At 57.6% G+C, this 7,178-nt stretch overlaps 1 long non-coding RNA gene across 1 annotated transcript in view; it reads left to right on the top strand.

The window, feature by feature from the left end:
• Positions 1–6,363, top strand: part of LOC125928599 (uncharacterized) — a 28,330-nt gene extending 21,967 nt beyond the window's left edge. The window contains exon 4 of the long non-coding RNA XR_007459720.1: positions 6,242–6,363. This is a non-coding gene — a long non-coding RNA (uncharacterized LOC125928599). The remainder of the gene's footprint in view (positions 1–6,241) is intronic.
• The last annotated feature ends 815 nt before the right edge of the window (positions 6,364–7,178 follow it).

The following is a 7,178-nucleotide window of genomic DNA, read 5'->3' as shown; positions in this document are numbered from 1 at the left end:
TGCTCAGTACCCAGTGCTCGGTGGCCAGCGCTCAGTGGTCAGAGCTCAGTACCCAGTACTCAGTGGTCAGCGCTCGGTGGTCAGAGCTCGGCGGTCAGTGCTCAGTACCCAGTGCTCAGTGGTCAGCGCTTGGTGCCCAGCTGCGGCTGCCCGGGGCCCACGGCCAGACACCCGTCCACGTGGCATCGGTGCGCGGGAAAAGCCCGTGCGCCCCTCGGGTTTGGGGTGTCCCCCGCCTCGGGCTCTGGCCCCTAAACGATGTTCAGCACTTAAAACGAAGTGAATGACCTTGTGGAGGGAACACCAAGTGTAACTGCGCTGGGGAACCACAGACCCCAGAGAGCGCTGAGCCGGGCTTTTGGTGAGAAATTCTCCCCGACGGGCCCCGTTTTACCCACTCGTGTGGGACTCCGAGGTCCCGGCCTGTTGTCTCCGGGGGGCTGTGGCGCCGTCAGAGTCGATGGTGGCTGCACAGAGACCCCGGGTGCCGGCCTGGGTGGCGGTCCAGCAGACCCCCGCGGTGCATGCACCCAGCACTCGGGGGTCCGCGTCCCCGCTAAGATTGATTCAAAACCGCCCTCGGTGCTCACGGCGCCTCCGTGCTCGCCTGGGAACACGTGCAGGCCCGCCAGCACAGGGGTCCCTGTCGGTCCGCCGGGGCCTCGCCCGGCCTTTCCTGTGCGGCCAGGGGCCGCTGGGGTCCCTCTGTGCGTCCCGGGCTCCTCCTGGGACCCCGGTCGGGTTGGGCGGGGGCCCACCCCATGACCTCACGTGAACCGAACCACCTCTTTAGAGGCCTGAGTCCCGACAGTCAGATCCTGCCGCGCTGGGGTCACCCCTTCCGGGCACGGACCTGCGGAGGGGCCACCGTCCCGCCCCTCACGGTGGCCCGACACTTGCTTCGGGCGGAGGCTGGCCGAGGCCACCGCTCTGCCTGCCACGGCCGCTCCCGCGCTGCCGACAAGTGTCCCCTTCACGGACCGTGTAGCGCACGCGCTCCACCTCTGTGTGCTTTCTGTTGGGCGTTTTGCCGTCACAGTGGCCCTCGGGCGCGGCGCGGAGGTGCCGGCCGGTGTCCCCAAGCTCAGGTTGCCGCGAGCTGAGCGGCCGAGGCGCGGAGAGCTGAGCGCCGTTCAGCCCGGGGTCGTGGTGCTGTCCGTCCTGAGCTCAGCTCCCGCGTCCTCAGCGTATACTGGCCAAGACGCACCAGCCGGACACAGACGGCACAGAGTCACGTTCTGACCTGACTGACCGACCCAAGTGTGACCGGGGGCCGGCCGGAACGTAAACGAAGTCGCTCCGGAATCTGCCAGTTGGGTGCTCAGTCACCTCATAGGACAGAGCTACGAATAAGAGAACCCCCGAAGCTTGGCTCAGCCCATTCAGTATGAAGGAGACGCCTTGAGCTGCCTTTAGGGTTGTTTAGTTCATTCATTGCCCGCCCACCCCCCCACCCTGGTCCCAGATAATTCTCACCACTCGTAGCCTGAATGTCCAGATGTTTGCACAACCTCCTTTATGGAGTTTACAAAGGTTTTCCTAAAATCACTAGGGTACACGGGGGCCTGGGCGGCTCGGTGGGTTAAAGGTCTGACTTCAGGTCAGGTTATGATCTCGCGGTTTGTGGGTTTGAGCCCCACGTCGGGCTCTGTGCTGACGGCTCAGAGCCTGGAGCCTGCTTTGGATTCTGTGTCTTCCTCTCCCTCTGCCCCTCCCCTGCTTGTACTCTGTGTGTCTCTCTCAGAAATAAGATAAACATTAAAAACAAATTTAAAAAATCACTACGGTACAGTTGTTTCTTTAGAAGAGGGACCACCAAGGAAAGAAAGAATTTAATTACACGTATTTTAGAAACTGTTCCCTGAGTTCTTCTATTCATGCATCAACTCGTCATTCAAATTTGAGCCTTCTATGCTTAGGTATTGTTTCTTACATGTAAAAGAAATAAAAAGCACGTAATGTAATTGAGAGGAAGAAAGGAAGGGAGGGAGGGAGGAGGGAGGATGGAAGGAAGGGAGGGAGGGAGGGGGAAGGGAGAGAGGAAGGAAGGAAGGGAGAGAGGAAGAAAGGGAGGGAGGAAGGAAGGGAGGTGAGGAGGGAGGGAGGAAGGAAGGAGGGAAGGAAAGAAGGAAGGAAGGAAGGAAGGAATGGGAGATGGAGGGACGGGGGAGGGAAGGAGGAAGGAAGGAAGGAAGGAAGGAAGGAAGGAAGGAAGGAAGGGGAGATGGAGGGACAGGAGAGGGAGGGAGGAAGGAAGGAAGGAAGTTAGGAAGGAGGGAAGAAGGAAGGAAGGGAAGACGGAGGGAGGGAGGGAGGAAGGGAGGTGAGGAGGGAGGGGGGAAGGAAGGAAGGAAGGGAGGGAGAGAGGGAAGGAGAGAGGGAGGAAGGAAGTTAGGAAGGGGAGATGGAGAGAGGGAGGGAGGAAGGAGAGAGGGAGGGAAGGAAGTTAGGAAGGAAGGAAGGAAGGAAGGAAGGAAGAAAGGGGAGATGGAGGGATGGGGGAGGAAGGGAGGGAGGGAGGAAAGGAAAGGAGAAAGGAGGGAGAGGAAGGGACTCAATACACAGGAAGTCACCCACGACTAAGCCGCACCATGATTGAAGCACTCTGAATAAGGTGTCTCAGGGGCAGCACACCGTTGCCCCAAGCGCTCCAGGCCAGGCTCCTTGAAAGGAAGAGAACTACCCATCACCCACGACACCTCAGTTGATCAGGACGTCTTGGTTTGGGTTGTCCACAAAGCAAAGCCTGAGACAAGGATTTGGGAACAAGTATTTCATCTGAGAGCAACCCCAGGGAGCACAGCCAGGGAGTGGGCCAGCAAGACAGACGAGGACGGGTAGCCGGTGTGTGAATGTGACAACTGTCCCCTGAGACCCTCCGAAAAGCTGTGCACGGCATCCGGAAGTGCCCTCCCGCCAGGAGCAGGGGAGCTGGGGTGCCCACCCACCATCCCGTCTGCACTGGCGGAGGGCCTCTCCCAGGGCATTAACGTGCGTGGGCCAGGGACACGCCTGTGGCACAAGAATGGACTTGGGCAGGGGACACGGGGAGCTGCTAGTGAGTGTAAGACCCAGCCGTGGGGACCCCCTGGTAGGGCCAAGGGGATATGGGTGGGGCACTGATGTCTCCATTTTATGGATGAAAAACGGGAAGCCACGTGCTCAAGGTTACCCAACAATAACTGGGAGAGATGGTGTAGTAGTTACATTTGCTGTGTAACAAATTATCCCACAACCTAGAAGATATAAGCAGCAACACTGATGATCCCCCGTGGTTTCTAAGGATCAGGAATTCAGGAATGGCTTGGCTGGGTGGTCCTGGCTTGGGGTTTCCCGGGAAACTGCAGCCATGTTGTCAGCCAGGGCTGACGTTATCTGAAGGCTCGATTGGGTTGGAGGATAGGCTATTGGCAGGAGGCCTCAGCTCATCAGACGGGCAGTGTCTTCAATAACCCAATGTAGAAAGAAACAAGCCGTCACCTCTGCTGTGTCCTACAGGTCACACGGACCAGCCCAGCACAACACAAGCTGTGAATACCAGGACGGTATCCATCAGGGGCCTGCTCGGAGGCTGGCCACTGTAGACGGGGTTCGAACTCCCCTTTTCCTGTCTTCAGTGACCATATTCCTTTTGTTACACACGGCCATATTTTCGTTTTGCAGGACAGGGGAGTATCTTGTAAAGGCAATACTGAAACTCAAATCTGCGTGCTCTGGGGGCTTTGGTAAGCTGTGATGTCGTGCCCTCCTCCTTATCCAGCTCCCGGGAAGAATGAGCTCACGCTTGTCAAGCTGGGGGTGGTGGGAGCAGGAGTGAGGATACAAGGCAAAGTTGTGAGACCCGCCTGGGATGGGCTGCGGAGTCCCCTCCCCAGCCCCCATCCCACACCACGCTCAGGACTGGGTCGAGCTGGGCTCCCGTTGAGGGGCTACTGATTTGGGTTCCCTTATGGGCTGGGCCCCAAGCCGGAGATGGGCTCTAGAGGACCCTGGGGTGCTGGGATGTCACGTTGCCCTCAGACCGCTCATGGGCTGGACTCTCTACGCTCCTCTTCCAATAAATTCCGGAAGGACCACCGGGGCTGCGCTCCCCCCACCTCTTCAGCAGAGCTCCAGGCAGGCGAGCGTGAGGCCCTCGAGCCTGGATCACACCCAGCCTTGTGCACCCAGCACTGGGGGGCCCTCGGGACCCTGCTAGCTGCCGAGGGACGCAGGCAGCGTGCGTATAAACTTCCAGGGCTCGAAACCACCACGCAAAGAATAAAATACAAGTTTATTTAAAGTGAGCTTTTCTTCAACTTCCATTCCCTCCAGTGAGAGGTTTACTCACAGTGTTGGGCGTCCTCGGTGGTGTCAGCCTTGGTTTTAGGTTTCGATTGTGACGTTAACAAGTCACCCAAAAACTTGAAGGCTTAAAACGAAAACATCTATTTCTTAATTTTTGCAGTTCTCGTGGGTCACGAAGTCACGAGGGGTCTGGCTGGGCGTTTCTGGCCACGGGTCTCTCATTCCCACACGGCATGTGGGCCGGGAACAGCAGGATGGGGCAGGGCGCACTCCACACAGTCTCACGGCCTCTCCACGTGGCCTCCTCACCACATGGTGACCTCAGGACAATCAGACTTCCCTGCATGGCTCTGAAGATCCAGCGTTCCAGCACGCATGGCGGAAGCTGTCCCTTCCTCTGTCAGAGCCCACCCAGATGCAAGAGAGGAGACAGACTCTGCCTCTTCCTGGGCGTTACAAGCTTCCAGAAGGTTCCAGAGGGTTCCAGACGGCTCCAAAGGGTGCTCAGAAGTCCCTGGGAGCCCCGTGTTCCCGCCAGGTCTCTGAGCTCACAGACCTCTGCTGCCTTCTCCACACAGCCTACTGCAAAGGAAACCTGGCTGCTGCCCCTCCTACTCAGGGGCCGCAGAAAGCACAGTGAGCTGCCAGCCACCTGCTTCGCCTCTGTTCTGCTGTCCCCACACCTCAGTGGTGAAGAGGACGCCTCCCAGGTTGGAAGGAAGGCAGGCATCCCCTCTATGCTCAGATCCAGAACTTTGCAGAAGATTCTACCCTTCTTGTCCACCCGGTGGAGGACGTGGGGTGCAGAAGCCTCTTTCCAACTGGCTTCTCACCCCAGATTCGGAAATATATCTCCCCTGTTGTGACACCAGTTTGGAGATGCTGACTCCACGGTACTTACACCAAATTTCGCCGCCTCCTCTCCAGGCTTTAGTTCTTTAAAACCTGAAATCCGATGATTTGATTTGATGTTCCTGTCCCCCTGGGCCAAGGCCCACGAGGGGCGGGGGGGGGGGGGGGGGGGGGGGGGGGTGGAGTCCTCAGGCTATAAGTGACAACGTTCAGGGACAAACAGAGAAGAGGAGGAACCGGGTGAATTCGCCACAAAGTCATCCCTACACATGAGTGATCTCATTTATTCCGTACCAGTTACCAACCTTCCTTTACCGAGGAGGAAACAGATTCAGGGAGAGCCGGAGCGACTGGCCCGAGGTCACAGGTCATGCAGTACCAGAGTCTGAGATCTGTGACTTTCCACTTGGTGTCACTCGGATATTTCTTGAATAGACGAACAGATCGTTCCCAGGGTTGGCTGGGCTTCTCCCTGTAACCCCGTGCTCACGTGACAACACAGGATCTGACCAAAGGACGAGGATTTGAAAGGAAGACTGTTATGGACGATCTGGGCACGTGGGTGCCACGCTGATCTGTATCGATACCGACACAACGGCACGTCTTTAAGCAGCCACGTTGAGTGGTGCTAAATTTGCGATTCCTTCCCTTTCTGGGTATTTTCGAGCATGCGGTAATTCTCCTGTTGTGCGCAGTGACCGCTGTTAGCAGGAAGTGGCCCCGTCCTGGGCGAAGCATCAATACTCCTACAATATAGCCCATTAAGCCTCCATAATGCACCTTTTAGATGTGTGTTTTCTTCCCACTTAATCTACTTTATTTAAGCATTCTCCACTCTGCACGCCGTTAACTATTTTTCTGTTCTAACCCTAGTTTCCCCAGGTCCCTGGTAAAATGTCGTATAAACAAACACACAAACCCAGTAAATGTGTGACCGGTACAGCAAATGAATTACTCTACCGGTGTTCTGGATCGAGATGCCCCGGGACAGACGCAACACATTCCAAAGCGAGAATCCTCGCGTGAAGCGACGCCCCCGCCACGTGCCTTTCTCTCTCTTTCACGCGTGTCTTTACGCCAGTATCGCTGGTCCTCTTTGTAGAGCCTCGGGAGCCCCGAGACACAGCGTGCAGGACGAGGGAAGAGAGTGATCGGCCGTCGGCCCCCCAGAGGCCCGCGTGGAACTGCCGAGCCAGCAGAGCCGCGCGTCGGACCCCCGGAACCGAGGTACGACCCTTCGTCGGCAGTAGGCGCGCTTCGGACGCGGGGTCCGGGGCCCACATGGGTGGGGTCTCCGCGGCGAGAGGCTTGTATCCGTTTCCTGTGGCTGCTGTGGTAAACCGCCACACACCGGGTGGCTTTAAAAGAAAATGCAGATTTCTTCTGCCACGGTTCCGGAGCCCGGAGGTGCAGAGCTGAGTGTTGGTAGGACCACACTCCCCTCAAAGGCTCTAGGGGAGAATCCGGTCTTTGTCCCCCGGCTGCTCGTGGCTGCTGGCACTCCGGTCTCTGCTTCCGTGGCCGCAGTGCTGCTTCCTCTCCCGCCCCCGTGTTCCTTGTGAGGGCACTCGTCACTGAAGTCAGGCACCGTCGACATAACCCGGCAGAATCTCCTCATCTCGAGACCCCTCTTTCCATCTGCAAACACCCCTTGTCCAAATAAGGCCACATTCACAGATTGTAGGGATGAGGCTGTGGACGTTCGTCTGGGGGCCACCATTCAGCCCCCTACGCGTCTTCACTGGTTTAGGGTGGGGCTTTGGACAGGGAGACCGTACCGGTGATGGGGTTTGGGGGTGGTGGGGGCGGGTCTGGAGCTGACCGCCAGGAAAGAATTCTTGAGACGTCTTTGGTGCAGAAGGACTTCGATTTCATCAGAGCACAGGGTCAGGACCCCTGGGCAAAAAGAGCTGTGTTGGGGTTGTGAGGAGTGACCTGGGAGTTGGGGGAGGTAAGGAAGAAGGGAGGTTTGCGAAAGGACTTTCATACGCTACAGAGATAACCACACATGTGTCTGTTTACTACAAGATACTGGAGGC

The sequence above is a fragment of the Panthera uncia genome, chromosome E3 (assembly GCF_023721935.1).
Source record: "Panthera uncia isolate 11264 chromosome E3, Puncia_PCG_1.0, whole genome shotgun sequence".
NCBI classification, from domain to species: domain Eukaryota; kingdom Metazoa; phylum Chordata; class Mammalia; order Carnivora; family Felidae; genus Panthera; species Panthera uncia.
The sequence above is the reverse complement of the archived record's forward strand: the minus strand, read 5'-3'. Positions and strand labels throughout refer to the sequence as shown.